The sequence below is a fragment of the Hemiscyllium ocellatum genome, chromosome 14 (genome assembly GCF_020745735.1).
Source record: "Hemiscyllium ocellatum isolate sHemOce1 chromosome 14, sHemOce1.pat.X.cur, whole genome shotgun sequence".
Classification (NCBI taxonomy): domain Eukaryota; kingdom Metazoa; phylum Chordata; class Chondrichthyes; order Orectolobiformes; family Hemiscylliidae; genus Hemiscyllium; species Hemiscyllium ocellatum.
In genome coordinates, this window is record NC_083414.1 from 283,124 (window position 1) to 300,130 (window position 17,007).

At 44.7% G+C, this 17,007-nt stretch overlaps 1 protein-coding gene across 1 annotated transcript in view; it reads right to left on the bottom strand.

The window, feature by feature from the left end:
• The window catches only part of rft1 (RFT1 homolog), a 78,583-nt gene extending 61,945 nt beyond the window's left edge, over positions 1–16,638 (bottom strand). The window contains exons 1-2 of the mRNA XM_060835267.1: positions 16,555–16,638; positions 14,905–15,021 (exon numbers count right to left, since the gene is read on the bottom strand). The gene's annotated coding sequence lies outside the window, so the exon portion shown is untranslated. The remainder of the gene's footprint in view (positions 1–14,904; positions 15,022–16,554) is intronic.
• Positions 16,639–17,007: the final 369 nt, after the last annotated feature.

Genomic DNA, 17,007 nt, shown 5'->3' on the forward strand with positions numbered 1-17,007 from the left:
CTTTCCCAGTCAATATCTGGAAAGTTAATGTCCCCATAACAACCACCCTATTACTTTCACTCTTCTCCTGAATCATCCTCGCAATCCTTTCTTCTACGTCTCTAGGACTATTAGGAGGCCTATAGACAACTCCTAACAGGGTGACCTCACCTTTCCTATTTCTAACCTCAGCCCAAACTACCTCAGATGGCGAGTCTTCATCCATTGTCCTTTCCACCGCTGTAATACTATCCTTGACAAGCAATGCCACACCTCCCCTTCTTTTACCCCCACCTCTGACCCTACTAAAACATTTAAACCCTGGAATCTACAACAGCCATTCCGTCCCTGTTCTACCCACGTCTCTGTAATGGCCACAACATCGAACTCCCAGGTACCAACCCACGCTGCAAGTTCACCTACCTTATTTCATATACTTCTCGCATTGAAGTATATACACTTCAAGCCACTTTCGTGTTTACAGGCACCCTCCTTAGAGATTGATGCCATGTTCCTAGCCTCCCTACACTCAAGGTCCTGCACCCTAAAGCTACAGTCCAGTTTCCCATGCCTCTGCAGAGTTAGTTTAAACCCCCCCCCCACAAAGAGCACTAGCAAACCTCCCCCCAAGGATACTGGTGCCCCTCAGGTTCAGGTGTAGACCATCCTGTTTATAGAGGTCCCACCTTCCCCAGAAAGAACCCCAGTTATCCAGATACCGGAATCCCTCCCTCCTGCACCATCCCTGTAGCCACGCATTTAACTGCTCTCTCTCCCTATTCCTCGACTCTCTATCACGTGGCACGGGTAACAAACCAGAGACAACAACTCTGTTCGTTCTAGCTCTGAGCTTCCAACCTAGCTCCCTGAAAGCCTGCCTCATCCCTCTTCCTACCTATGTCGTTGGTGCCAATGTGGACCACGACTTCGGGCGGCTCCCCCTCCCCTTTAAGGACCCGGAAAACACGATCAGAGACGTCACGTACCCTTGCACCTGGGAGGCAACATACCAATTGTGAGTCTCTCTCGCCCCCACAAAACCGCCTATCTGTGCCCCGAACTATCGAATCCCCAATAACTATTGCTCAGCTCTTCTCCACCCTTCTCTTCTGAGCAACGGGGACAGGCTCCGTGCCAGAGGCTTACCCCTGATAAGTTGTTTCCCCCCCCATAAGTATTCAAAACGGTATACTTGTTCTTGAGGGGAACGACCGCAGGGGGGTCCCTGCACTGGCTGCTTCCTCCCAGTCCCCCCTCACTGTCACCCATCTGTCTGCAATCTTTGGAGTTACTACTTCCCTAAAGCTCCGATCTATGACTCCCTCTGCCTCCCGAATGATCCTAAGTTCATCCAACTCCAGCTCCAGTTCCTTCCAGTGGTCACCTTCCAAAGGGCACAATGAACAAAACTGGGGAACTGGAAGCAGAAACTGCTCTAGGGAGGTATACATAGTAGCATTGACAGAAACGTGGCTCAAGCCTGAACAGGACTGGATATTTAACATCCTACGTTATAAGGTTTTTTGTAGACACAGGGTTGGTAAAGAGAGAGGATGTGCAGCAATCTTGGTCAAAGTTAGTATTATTACCCTTGAATGAGATGCAGTTACTGAATTAGAATCTACATGGTTAGAGGAGAGAAACAGGAAAGGAGTGGTGACCTTGTTGGGTATTTATTATAATCTTCCAAATTGTGGGGTGGAAGTAGAAGAGACCATATTAGATTAGACTTACAGTGTTTTTACAGTGTGGAAACAGGCCCTTCGGCCCAACAAGTCCACACCGACCCGCCGAAGCGCAACCCACCCATACCCCTACATTTACCCCTTACCTAACACTACGGGCAATTTAGCTTGGCCAATTCACCTGACCTGCACATCTTTGTAACTGTGGGAGGAAACCGGAGCACCCGGAGGAAACCCACGCAGACACGGGGAGAACGTGCAAACTCCACACAGTCAGTCGCCTGAGTCGGGAATTGAACCCGGGTCTACAGGCGCTGTGAGGCAGCAGTGCTAACCACTGTGCCACCGTGCCGCCCTATGTAGGCAGATTATGGAAATCTGCAGGACAAGCTGGGTTGTGATAACTGGTGAGTTCAATTATCTTAGGGTAGCCTGGAATAAAGTTAGTGTTTGGGGCAAGGAAGGGGAGAAATTCTTGCAATGTGTGCAGAAGAACTCTCTGTAATAGTATATTTCCCATCCTACCAGGCAGGGAGCTGTGCTGGTAGGAAAGAAGGTAGGTCAAGTGGAAGATATCAGAGGAGCATTTTGGAAATAGCAATCGTCATATTAAATTGTAAAAGGATAAAAATTAGTCAATGACTAAGATCCCAAACTTGAAAAGGGCAGAGTTGAGGGGTCAAAAAGTTGAACTGGAGCACGTTAACTGGAAATGCATTTTGGTGGATAAAACAAAAGCTGAAAATGGAGGTATTTAAAAAAAAGATGAACAGGGTGCAAGTTAGGTATATACCCATGGGAAATAAATACAAGGTACCCAATGCTACAGTACCCTAAATGTCTAAGGATATTGATGAGGAGGTAAGGAGAAGTAGGCATATGATACATACTGGAATAAAAATAGCAACAGAAGTTAGGAAGAGTATCTCAAATACAGAGGAGAAGCTAAGGCTGGAATAAGGAAGGCTAAGAGAAGGCATGAGGAAAAGGTGGCAGGCTCCACTAAAACAGCAAAATATTCTTCAAACATATTGATAGTAAAAGATTAGTGAAGGATAGAGTGGCCAATAAGGAACAAGCAAGATAAACTGCTCACTGAAACAAAGGGTATGGTTAAGGTATTAAATTAGTGCTTTGCTTCTGTGTTTTCCACATTATAAAATGGTGACAATGGCCCAGTTGAAAACAAGGGTTGAGCAACTGAGCAGTATAGTGATTAAAAAGAGAGGTGCTAAAAAAGCTGGTGACAGTCCATGTACAGAAGTCACCAGTCCTGACTGTAAACATCCTAGATTGCTGAAAAAGTAAAGGAAGCAATCTGCAGAGCTGTTGACAAAAAGGATTTCAGACTTCTCTTAACATAGATTAGTCCGGGGGACAGGAGTTTCCAAATATGATGCCACTGTTTAGAAAGGGGCAAACGTAACCCAGGAAATGACAGAACTGTCAGCTTGACATTAATAGGGTGAAAACTGATGGAGACCACAATATGGGATCAGGTAAATATACACTTAGAGAAAAATAAGTTAATACTAGACAGTCAACATGGCTTCGTCAAGGTCAGATCCTGTCTTGACAAATTTCATCGAGTTCTCTGATAAGGTAACACAGGCAGTGAATGAGGATAGTACTGCAGATGTTGTATATTTGGACTTCTGAAAGCATTTAATATGGTGCCAAGTTTTAAGATTGGTTAGCGAATTAGAAATGTTTGGGACTGATGTGTCCTTGGCAGCATAGACTAAAAGTTGACAAAAAATAGGAAACAGAGAGTAGGTATAGATGGGCATTTCTCAGATTGGAGACAAGATTAGACTTTTAGTGTGGAAACAGGCCCTTCGGCCCAACAAGTCCACACCGACCCGCCGAAGCGCAACCCACCCATACCCCTACATTACACTGTGGGCAATTTAGCATGGCCAATTCACCTGACCCGCACATCTTTGGACTGTGGGAGGAAACCGGAGCACCCGGAGGAAACCCACGCAGACACGGGGAGAACGTGCAAACTCCACACAGTCAGTTGCCTGAGTCGGGAATTGAACCTGGGTCTCAGGCGCTTGAAAGTGATGTTCCCCAGGGATCAATGTTGGGACCCTTCCTTTTCTAATTTAAATGAATGATTTGGAGATGGAGTGCAAAACCTCTAAATGTGCAGATAACTCTAAGCTAGGGAGAATAGTGGGCTTTGAGAAGATTTGTAGCTCAGGTTGAGGTTTTGGATGTAGGTTTGCTCACAGAGCTGGAAGGTTCATTTCCAGACGTTTCATCACCCTACTAGCTAACATCTCCAATGGGCCTCCAGCTGAAGCACTGTTGATAATTCCTGCATTCTATTTATATGTTTGGGTTTCCTTGGGTTGGTGACATCATTTCCTGGGGTGATGTCATTTCCTGTTTTTCTCAGGCGGGTGGTAGATGGGGTCTAACTCGATGTGTTTGTTGATAGATGCAGGCTCAACGGTACAACTTTGAACGGCATGTAAGAGCAGAGAGACCTTGTGGTTCAATGCATAATTCTCTGAAGATGGTCAGACATTTTGAAATAGTTGTTAAGAAGGCTTACAAGATTCTTGGGTTTATAAATAGATGTTAAAGTATAAAAGCAAGGAAGTCATAGAGATGCGCAGCACAGAAACAGACCCTTAATCCAACTCATCCATGCCGACCAGATTCCTAAACTAATAGGACATAGAACATAGTAAAGTACAGCACAGAACACGCCCTTCCGCCCACGATGTTGTGCTGAGTATTATTTCTAATCTAAAATAAAATAATCTAACCCACACACCCCTCAATTCACTGCTGTCCGTGTGCATGTCCAGCAAATGGTCCTATCTAGTCCTATTTGGCAGTACTTGGCCCATATCCTTCTACATCCTTCCTATTCATATACCCATCCAGATGCCTTTTTAAATGTAATTGTACCAAATTCCACCACTTCCTCTAACAGCTCATTCCATGCATTCACCACCCTGTGTGAAAACATTGCCCCTTAGGTCCCTTTCAATTTTTTCCTCTCTCACCCTAAGTTTATGCCCTCTAGTTCTGGGCATTGCCACCCAGAGAAAAGACCTTGTCTATTTACCTGATCCATGCCCCTCATGACATTATAAACCTCTATAAGGTCACTCCTCCACTTCTGACACTCCAGGGAAAACAGCCCCACCTATTCAACCTCTCTCTATCGCTCAAACCCTTCACTCCTGTTAACATTGTTGTAAACCTTTCTTGAACCCTTTCAAGTTTCACAACATCCTTCCAATTGGTGGGAAACCAGAACTGCATGCAATATTCCAAAAATGACCAAACCAATTTCCTGTACAGCTGTAACATGACCTCCCAGCATCTATACTCGATGCTCTGAGCAATAAAGCAAAGCATACCAAATGCCTTCTTCACTATCTTACCTACGTCCTACTCCACTTTCAATGGGCCTATGAACCTGCAGTCCAAAGTCTCTTCGTTCAGCGACAGGTCTTTACCACTAAGTGTATCAGTCCTGCCCTGACTTGCCTTTCCAAAATGTAGTACCTCACACTTATGTAAGTTAAATTCCATCTGCTACTCCTCAGCCCACTGCCCCATCTGATCATCCCGTTGTACTCTGAAATAACCTTCTTTGCTGTCCACTACACCTTCAACTTTAGTGTCATCTGCAAACTTACTAACCATAGCTCCTATGTTCACACCCAAATAATTTATATAAATGACGAAAAGCAGTGTACGCAGCACCAATCTTTGTGGCACACTGCTGGAAAAGCCTCCAGTCTGAAAGGCAACCCTTCGTCACCACCTCTGTCTTCTACCTTCAAGCCAGCTCTTTGTCCAAATAGCTAGTTCTTCCTGTATTCCATGTGATCCATAAGTTTACAGTCTTTCAAAACAGTAGACTTTGGGGTTTCTGATATCTCACCATTTTAGCTTTTGTTTTCTTTATTCTGTCATTGAATGTGGGCCTTACATTGCCCATCACAAATTTCCCTTGACCCATGAGTCTTGCTTGGCCATTTTAAAAGGCTATTAAGAGTTAATCACAATGCTATGTGCCTGAAGTCATATGTAGGCTAGACCAGGTAACAGTGACAGATTTTCTTTGAAATTACATTAGTGAACCAGATGGTTTTTTTGTATGAGAATCGTTAATAAATTCATGGTCACTATCACTTTCAATTACGATTTGGAGATGCCGGTGTCGGACTAGGGTGTACAAAGTTAAAAATCATACAACACCAGGTTATAGTCCAACAGGTTTAATTGGAAGCACACTAGTTTTCGGAGCGACGCTCCTTCATCAGGTGATTGTGGAGGGCTCGATCGTAACTCAGAATTTATAGCAAAAATTTGCAGTGTGTGATGTAACTGAAATTATACATTGAAAAATTGATTGTCTGTTAAGCCTTTCATCTGTTAGAATACAGTGATAGTTTCACTTCTTTCATGTGCAAATTTTTAAAAGTTGCATTCTCGGGTTAGCTGTTAACAATGGTGATAGCTAGACAATATGTTGAGGGTGTTAGCCCCCTGTGTTCTCTGTCTATGACCTGATGTTTAGATTGATTCTAATCTAAAAAGTGAGATAACAGAGTTTTATATAAATTCATGCAGTTTTTGACCCTGTCACGGTCGTCGCTGCAAGACGTGTCAGATTGTGGACATAGATACCACTATTACGCGTGGGAACACATCCCACCTTGTACACGGCAGGTACTCATGTGACTCAACCAACGTTGTCTATCTTATATGTTGCAGGCAAGGATGCCCAGAGGCATGGTACATTGGGGAAACCGAGCAAAGGCTACAACAACGGATAAATGGGCACCGCACAACAATCAACAGACAGGAGGGTTCCCTCCCAGTTGGGGAACACTTCAGTGGTCCAGGACCTTCAGCCTCGGACTTTCAGGTGACCATTCTCTAGGTGGACTTCGGGACAGGCAGCAGAGGAAAGTGGCCGAGCAGAGGCTGATAGCTAAGTTCGGTACCCATAGGGAGGGCCTCAACCTGGACCTTGGGTTCATGTCACATTACAGGTGATCACCATTGCACTACACACACACACACACACACACACACACACGGGGACACACACACGGACACAGGTACACACAGACACCCACACACACCCTTATAGACACACACACTCCCACACTCTCACATGCACCCCCTCACAGACTTAAGACACTCTGCACTCACGACACACACACACACACACACTTTCTCACACTCACAACCCCCACCCCAGACAGACAGACACACACACACACACACACACACGCACACACACACACAGACAAAGACCCACATGCACACATATATTGTGTGGGGTGAATTTGTACTGCAGAGTTACATTGCACTTTGCTCAAAAACTGCATTCATTCATGTAGAACTCTGAGCTCAAAAACTGCATGAAGTTATGTAAAACTCTGTTATCTCACTTTTTGGATTAAAATCAATCTAAACATCAGGTCATAGACAGAGAACACAGGGGACTAAAACCTTCAACATATTGTCTAGCAATCACCGATTACAGTGATAGTTTTACTTTTTCATGTGTAAATCACAAAACCCTTTCTTTAAAGTTGCATTCTCGGGTTAGCTGTTAACAATGAACAGATGAAAGGCTTAACAGACAATCAATTACAGATTTGTTAATGGACTTATTGCCACTCTGCATACAAGAACTTTCGAACCCTCATCATCAACCCTCACTCTTTCTGTCCTCATCTTTACATTCATCTCTGCACATCCATCCAACCATCACACACCTCCCTCCCCCTCACCCTTCGCAACCTTTAACTTGGAATGCACAGCAGCTCAATTCCCTATATCCAGGATCCCCACCCATGTAGCAGTTCACCACATGCAAGTGTAGCATTCAGACTCCCACCATCAGAGCAAACACAGTACTAATGTGTTTCAGGCATCATGCTCTGTGCTAAGGAAAGGTATGTAATTTATTTGTATTAATACCATGTTCTTTTGAATGTTTGGATTTCAAATCTGCGGCATTTGGTGTTGGTCTATTTTGTGTTAAAGGGGTTTAATAATTAAGTAGATCAGTCTTCTTGGAATTATGACTTTAAATCAGTGCATATCAGAGAGCAGGCTGGAAGCCTCCTGGAAAGTTAATGGATGCTTGTTTAGATTGTGGGATTTTATGACAAGAAAAAATTAGATTAGACTTACAGTGTGGAAACAGGCCCTTCGGCCCAACAAGTCCACACTGACCCGCCGAAGCGCAACCCACCCATACCCCTACATTTACCCCTTACCTAACACTACGAGCAATTTAGCATAGCCAATTCACCTGACCCGCACATCTTTGGACTGTGGGAGGAAACCGGAGCACCCGGAGGAAACCCACGCAGACACGGGGAGAACGTGCAAACTCCACACAGTTGCCTGAGTCGGGAATTGAACCTGGGTCTCTGGCGTTGTGAGGCAGCAGTGCTAACCACTGTGCCACCGTGCCGCCCACTGAAAACATTAAGTTTAGGAATAAAACAACTTGCATCTTCCAGTTATCACCCACAATTTTAAGGGTATTGGAAAGATAGCATTAAAATGGGAGGCAATTGCCTAGTGTTATTATCACTGAACTATTAATCTACAGACCCAAGTAATGCTCCGGGAACCTGGGTTCGAATCGTGCCACGGCGGGTGGTTAAAGACAAAAAAAAACTGCAGATGCTGTAATCCAAGGCAAACAAGCAGAAGGATGGAAGAGCACAGCAAGCCAGGCAGCATCAGGAGGTGGAGAAATCGACGTTTCAGGTGTAACCCTTCTTCAGAACTGGGCAGACGGTGGCATTTGAATTCAATACATATCTGGAATTAAACAGCCTAATGATGACCATGAATCACTGTCGATTATCATAAGAACTCATCTCGTTCACTAACGTCCCTTAGGGAAAGAAATCTGTCATGTTTACTTGGTCTAGCCTACATGTTACTCCAGACCCACAGGAATGTGGTTGACTCTGAATTGCCCTCTGGGAATTCAGGAACCAGCTACGAGGGTCAGTATTGGGATGAAGGAATTCCATTGTTAGGTGTAAAATTGCGGCAGATTAGGTCACTCCAGCCGGAGCAGGACACTCCAGCCGGAGCTCGTCCACTCTTCCTCTTCTTTTCTTCCCTTTCTTTTCACCCCCTTAGTGTTTTTTTTCCTTCTCTCCCAGCCTCTAGCGATGACTCCCGGCTTCCAATGACTGGCAACCTCCCAGCCTGGCACGGTAGTTTCCCAATGTGGCGTGGCAACTTCCCAGCCTTGCACAGCAGTCTCCCAGCATGGGATCTCCCAGCCTAGGATAGCAGCTTCCCATATCAGCCTCCCTGCATGACAATGGCAACCTCCAGCCTGGTGCAGTGTCTTCCCATAGTGGCCTTCCGGCTCGGCATCCTCCTTGCCTGGCATGGCAGTCTGAAGCAATCTCCCAGCCTCATGATCCTCAGGTGAAGTCCGATGCAGTCTGGAGCCAAGACCCAGTGCAGATTGGAGGCTAGGTGCCACTGTGGTCTGGGTTGGAAGACTGTGGTTCTAAACTTTTATTTCTGCAATGCTGGACATTTTATTTCTCTATTCTCTAAGATCTGTAATTAAACAAGCTGTACCTAGAGTATCTTTGTACCTGAGATGGCTGTAAGTGGCAATGTATAAAATTTTCACTGCACTCTGAGTACACGTGACAATAAAAGTTAATTCCAATTCTATGACTGTTTGCCAATAGGGGTGCTTCTAATGAGGCTACAGCGTTCAGTCTTTTTGAGTGATACTCTCAAAGAGTTGATTTTTTTTAGATTAGATTACTTACAGTGTGGAAACAGGCCCTTCGGCCCAACAAGTCCACACCGACCCGCCGAAGCGCAACCCACCCATACCCCTACATTTACCCCTTACCTAACACTATGGACAATTTAGCTTGGTCAATTCACCTGACCCGCACATCTTTGGACTGTGGGAGGAAACCGGAGCACCCGGAGGAAACCCACGCAGACACGGGGAGAACGCGCAAACTCCACACAGTCAGTCGCCTGAGTCGGGAATTGAACCCAGGTCTCAGGCACTGTGAGGCAGCAGTGCTAACCACTGTGCCACCGTGCCACCCACAAAGGACTACTTAAATTGATTTTTAAAATAAGATAAGCCAGAACTTAGAGATTATACCTCCAGTCTGGGTTTTTAATTTCAGAGAAAACTAAACAAAGTACGTGAATTGACCAAGAAGCATTCAAAAGAGTTCTCGACAAACAAGTGAAACCTTGAGCAGATCAAAAAGCTAAAGTTTTGTTGCTGGAGACAAGGTGTTTGTATTGTTACCTGTCTCTGAGAAACCATTAAAAACAATGTTCACAGGATCTTATCAAAACAAAAAGTAATTCAATATGGAAATTATGTAGAAAACAATCCAGACAGGAGGAAAAAGGATCAGTGAATGTGTCATAATAATATTCTAACTAAATATTATAACAAGCATGAAAGTCAGGAGCAAACTGTATTTAGAATAGTAGACCAACAGGAATTAAAATTAAAATGTCAGAACAATTGAAGAAAGAATTTGGATTAGTGGTGCTGGAAGAGCACAGCAATTCAGCCAGCATCCGAGGAGCAGTAAAATCGACTTTTCGGGCAAAAAGCCCTTCATCAGGAATAAAAGCAGAGAGCCTGAAGTGTGGAGAGATAAGCTAGAAGAGGGTAGGGGTGGGGAGAAAGTACCATCGAGTACAATAGGTGAGTGGGGGAGGGGATGAAGGTGATAGGTCAGGGAGGAGGGTGGAGTGGATAGGTGGAAAAGAAGATAGGCAGGTAGGACAAGTCATGGGGACTGTGCTCAGCTGGAAGTTTGGAACTAGGGTGAGGTGGGGGAAGGGGAAATGAGGAAACTGTTGAAGTCTACATTGATGCCCTGGGGTTGAAGTGTTACGAGGCGGAAGATAAGGCGTTCTTCCTCCAGGCGTCTGGTGGTGAGGGAGCGGCAGTGAAGGAGGCCCAGGACCTCCATGTCCTCGGCTGAGTGAGAGGGGGAGTTGAAATGTTGGGCCACAGGGTGGTGTGGTTGATTGGTGCAGGTGTCCCGGAGATGTTCCCTAAAGCGCTCTGCTAGGACGCGCCCAGTCTTCCCAATGTAGAGGAGACCACATCGGGAGCAACAGATACAATAAATGATATTGGTGGATGTGCAGGTAAAACTTTGATGGATGTGGAAGGCTCCTTTAGGGCCCTGGATGGAGGTGAGGGAGGAGGTTTGGGCGCAGGTTTTACAGTTCCTGCGGTGGCAGGGGAAGGTGCCAGGATTGGAGGGTGGGTTGTGGGGGGGCGTGGACCTGACCAGGTCGTCACGGAGGGAACGGTCTTTGCGGAATTGTTGTGGTTCTGTTCGCCGAGCTGGGAATTTGTGTTGCAAACATTTCGTCTCCTGTCTAGGTGACATCCTCAGTGCTTGGGAGTCTCCTGTGAAGCGCTTCTGTGATCTTTCCTCCTGCATTTGTAGTGGTTTGAATCTGCCGCTTCCGATTGTCAGTTCCAGCTGTCCATTGCAGTGGCCGGTATATTGGGTGCAGATCGATGTGCTTATTGATTGAATCTGTGAATGAGTGTCATGCCTCTAGGAATTCCCTGGCTGTTCTCTGTTTGGCTTGTCCTATAATAGTAGTGTTATCCCAGTCGAATTCATGTTGCTTGTCATCTGCGTGTGTGGCTACTAAGGATAGCTGGTCGTATCGTTTCGTGGCTAGTTGGTGTTCATGGATGCGGATCGTTAGCTGTCTTCCTGTTTGTCCTATATAGTGTTTTGTGCAGTCCTTGCATGGGATTTTGTACACTACATTGGTTTTGCTCATGCTGGGTATCGGGTCCTTCATTCTGGTGAGTTGTTGTCTGAGAGTGGCTGTTGATTTGTGTGCTGTTATGAGTCCTAATGGTCGCAGTAGTCTGGCTGTCAGTTCGGAAATGCTCCTGATGTATGGTAGTGTGGCTAGTCCTTTGGATTGCGGCATGTCCTTGTTCCGTTGTCTTTCCCTTAGGCATCTGTTGATGAAATTGCGCAGGTATTCATTTTTGGTGAATACATTGTATAGGTGTTCTTCTTCCTCGTTTTGCAGTTCTGGTGTGCTGCAGTGTGTTGTGGCCCTTTTGAATAGTGTCTTGATGCAACTTCTTTTGTGTGTGTTGGGGTGGTTGCTCTCATAGTTGATAATTCGACTGGGACAACACTACTATTATAGGGCAAGCCAAACAGAGAACAGCCAGGGAATTCCTAGAGGCCTGGCACTCATTCACAGATTCAATCAATAAGTACATCGATCTGGACCCAATATACCGGCCACTGCAACGGACAGCTGGAACTGACAACTGGAAGCGGCTGATTCAAACCACTACAAATGCAGGAGGAAAGGTCACAGAAGCGCTTCACAGGAGGCTCCCAAGCACTGAGGATGTCACCTAGACAGGAGACGAAACGTTTGCAACACAAATTCCCAGCTCGGCGAACAGAACCACAACAATGAGCCACCCGAGCCACAAATCTTTTCCTAAACTTTCTTTGCGGAAGGCGGAAAGGGGTGAAGAGGGAAATATATCCCCGGTGGTGGGGTCTTTTTGGAGGTGACGGAAATGTCGGCGGATGATTTGTTTATGCAAAGGTTGGTAGGATGGAAGGTGAGCATCAGGGGCGTTCTGTCCTTTTTACAGTTGGAGGGGTGGGGTCTGAGGGTGGAGGAGCGGGATGTGGACGAGATGTGTTGGAGGGTATCTTCCTCCTAATATCTTCAAATTATGACTTCTTGTACCAGTCAATCCTGCCCTGGGGAAAGGTCTCTGGCTATTGACTCTATCTATTCCTCTTATTATCTTGTACACCTCGATCAAGTCTCCTCTTTTCCTCCTTTTCTCCAGAGAGAAAAGTCCGAGCTTATTCAACCTTTCTTCAAAAGGCGAGCCCTCCAACCTTCTTTGCATCTTATCCAAAGCCTCTGTATCTTTCCTATAGTAGGGCGACCAGAACTGGACACAATATTCCAAGTGTGGTCTCACTAGGGACTTGTAGTGCTGCAGCAAAACTTCGCAGCTCTTAAACTCGATCCCTTGCTGTTCCTAACTTCCACCCATACTGACTCAGTAGACAAACCTTCCTCAACAACCTTCGTTTCTGTAGCTGTGAGGCACTCTCTGATTAGCAATGCTACATCCCCTCCTCTTTTTCCACCCTCCCTGTTCTTTCTAAACATTCTAAACCCTGGAACATCAAGCAACCATTCCTGCCCCTGTGAAACCCATGTCTCCGTTATGGCCACAACATCGTAGCCCCAAGTATCTATGAATAATTATTTTTCCTAAATTTAACAGCTATTTGGCAAAGTACTTTTAAGACAACGCTGCAGAATTTTACAGCTCAAACCTTTAGTAAATGATTTTTACATCTTTTATCTTCTATTGCCTGCATGTAAACGATTCATAGAGTCCTACAGCACGGAGACAGGCCCTTTGGTCAATGTTGGCCAAATTGTTAGTCCATGCTGACCCCATTTCCCTACACATGGCCCATATCCTTCTAATCCTTTCTTATCTATGTTTTGGTCCAAATGCCAATTAAAATGTTGCTAATATACTTGCCATAACCACTTCTGCTGGCAACTAATTCCATATGTGTACCAGCCTCTGTGTAAAAAAGTTGCCCCTCAGGTTCACTTTTATTCTTTCCCCTCTAACCTTAAACTGATGCCTTCCAGACTTTGATTCCCGAACCCTAGGAAAAAGACTGAGTGCATGCACCCTATCCATGCCTCTCATGATCTTATTACCTCTAAGATCCCCCCTAACCCACTACCTCCCCCCCCCCGCCACTGTCTTGTACGCTCTGAAGAAAATGATCCTAGCTTGTTTAACCTATAACTCAGATCATTGAGTCCAGACAACATCCATGTAAATTTCTGCTGCACTCAGTCCAGTTTAATAACATCCTTCCCATAACAAGGTGACCAAAACTGAACACAATAATCCAATTGTGGCCTCACCAACATCCTGTATAACTGAAACATAACTTCCCAACTTCTATACTCAATGCCCTGACTGATGAAGGCCAGTGTGCCAAAAGCCTTCTTCACTGCCCTGTCTACCTGTGACTCCACTTTCAGAGAACTGTGAACCTGAACTCCAAGATCCCTCTGTTCTAATACACTCCTTAAGACCCTACCATTCAACATGAAAATCCTACATTGATTTGACTTTTCAAAATGCAAAATCTCACACTTATCTATATTAAACACCATTTGCCAATTCTTGGCCCAAATCCCCAGCTGATCAAGGCCCTGCTGCAATTACTCTTAACCTTCCTCACTGTTATACAGCCTATTTTAGTGTCATCAGCAAACTTACTTATGATATCTTGTACATTCTCATCCAAATCATTGATATAGATAAACAGTAACAGGCCCAGCACTGACCCCGGACATACTCCACTAGTTACGGGCCTCTAGTCCAACAAGCATCCTTCCACTATTACCCTTTGCTTCCTACTATCAAGCCAATTTTGCATCTGATTTGCCAGCTCGCCCTGGATTCAATGCCATCTAACCTTCCGGAGCAGTCTGCCATGTGGAACTTTATCAAAGGCCTTACTGAAATCCATTTATTTTTTAGTTGAAAAAAATCTAGCTGACTTGTTTCGGATATTAAACAATGAGCAGACCCTTATTTTCTAAATTAAAACTTTGTTTTGACCAATGGACAAGTGGGACAAAGTGAGAAATCAGCTCATCACCATTCCAAACTAATCATATCAATAAACTCAATCATAAGGATGCGGATGTTTCATTGTTAAAGCTGCATTTGGCAAAATAAATTAATGCTTGTGAAAACACACATTCAAGCATATGCACTGGGATGTCCCAATTGTCTTAACTGTCATAATTTATAATTGTCATCATTATAGCAGAAGATAAACATACAATAGAGGCGAGTTTGCTATTCATGCGAGTCTCCTCATCATCAAGCAAATTTGAAATGTATTGGGACTCATTGTATTGGACTTCCACAGTGATTATTCCTTGTCAATATTTACAATGAAGACCAACCAGAAAGGAACTTTAATAAGCTGCAACTTTGTGATTGTGATTGTTGTCACTATATTATCATCGAGGAATCTTCTATCCCAAAGATACTCCATCTGTTGAGGAGATAACTGACCAAAAACAATTGGTTGAGACATGCTGGCACTGTTAACTTCTGCTGGATACTTACGTTAACCAGAGCAGGTTTATAACCTGCGCCCATTTCTGTTCCACACCAACATTCAGGCATGCTTTCCGAAAAGCTTCTCGTGCAAGGAAAACGACTGTAGAATACAGCAGTGTGAGCCTGCATGGAGGAAGACCAACAGCAGTTACCCAAGTACAATGTGGCTTATAATCAAAGGTAAAGAAAGAGTACAAAACTTGCACCTGCCCTGACTCTACTACCACAGGTGGCAATGCATTCCATGCACCCACCACTCTGTGTAAAGAATCTACCTCTGAAATCTTCCCCCACAACTTCCTCCAACTACCTTAAAATTATGCCCCTTCATGACTGACATTTCCGCCCGGGGAAAAAAGTTTTCTGACTATCCACTCTACTTATGCATCTCAACATCTTGCACACTTCTATCATGTCACCTCTCATCTTTGCTTCAATGAGAAAAATGTTAGTTCCCTCAACCTTTCTCCAGTCCTGACAGCATCCTGCTAAGTCTTCTCTGCACCCTCTTGAAAGCTTCCACATCTTTCCTATAATGAGGTGACCAGAACTGAACACAATATTCCAAGTGTGGTCTAACCAGGGCTCTATAGAACTGTAGCATAACTTTGGGGCTCTTAAACTCAATCCCCTTCCTAATAAAAGCCAACACACCTTCTTAACAACCCTATCAATGTGGGTGGCAACTTTGAGGAATGTATGGACATGGACCTTGCTTCCTCAGCCTTTCAGTCTCTGTGTAAAGATCATGTCTTTTTATTTTTTTTGAAGTTTTGAATGTGAAGAAGACTGTTTTAAAAAACCAAGGATCGTCAAAAGATTGCGGCACTTTTTAAAAGCAAGTAACTGGATACTCATTGTAAGTGTTGTTTACACAGCTACTTGTTTAAACTGTAGCAAAACTCCAGCTTGCAGACAAGCTGAAACTAGGGACAATGTACAAATGGAGATTTGGCTTAGAAGAAGTTGCTAAATGGTCTAAGCACTAGTAACCAGTTATCAATTACAAAAGCTTTCTGCGTGCAACAACTATGTGATTAGTTCTCAAGTAGAACAGTTTGGGTGTGTAAATGAAATAGGCAGGAGATATCTATTTTCTCTTTAAACTGGCTTTCTTCAGGATTAAGGCGTATTTAAAAGAGATTCCCTCAGCAGTTGCTATAAGCTGTAGCCTCTTAACCAGTGGGCCAGAGACTTTATAAGTGTGAACTAGCCACGCTATGTCTTTTGCAAGTGAATAAAAGTATCTAGGGAATGTGAACCAAGGAGTAGCACATTCTGAACAGCCAAAAGGATCATCTCAGCAAATTCTGTACACAGGCCACTGAACTGCCTAGTCAGTTCTTCCCTCTGCCTCCATGATGACGCCTATTTTTTTTGGGTCCGCCTACACATATATTGAGGGAAAGTCCGTGAGGGAATTACAGCTTTGATTAGTTGAGCTACATGTTGACAGGTATAATTGTTTGTTTAGCAAGAGTCTATTTAACTTGTGATAAATAATATTTCTTGTTAAGTAGAGAAGGGGAGTCTCTTTTCTGTCAACTTGATTCTGAACATTTTGCTTACTTTTACAAAAACCTTTCACATTTTTCTTTCTAAGATACAAAGGCGGAAATCGAAAAGAGGTGAAAGAATGAAATGCCAAGCTCTTACCTCACATTAACAACGCCAATGGTCTCCTTTGAAACATACCTCAGGGTGTATGCATTCAACAGAAAGCTGAGTAGTCGAAACAACACCTGACAGTCACAACAAAAAATAGTGAGAAATCTCTCCAATAACCAAAATACCAACTTACTCTGCAGTTAATGAGGGATAGAAATGGAGAGGGGGATGGGATGGGTGAGAGGGATGAGGGAGGAGAAGGGGGAGAGGGACGGGAGCAGGCAGGGAAGGGAGTGGTGGGGAGGGGTTTACACAGTTTTGTGGAGGGAAGGAGGGGGAGGATGGAGGTGGGGTGAGGTCGGGGGAAGGGTCAGGGGAGTGGAAAGTGATCGGGGGGAAATGAGAGCAGGGGGGCGTGACAGCAGGGGGAAGGGAAGAGTGGGAGGGGGAAGGGAAGAGTGGGAGGGGGAAGGGGAGGGGAAGAGGAGAGCGGGGAGGGGG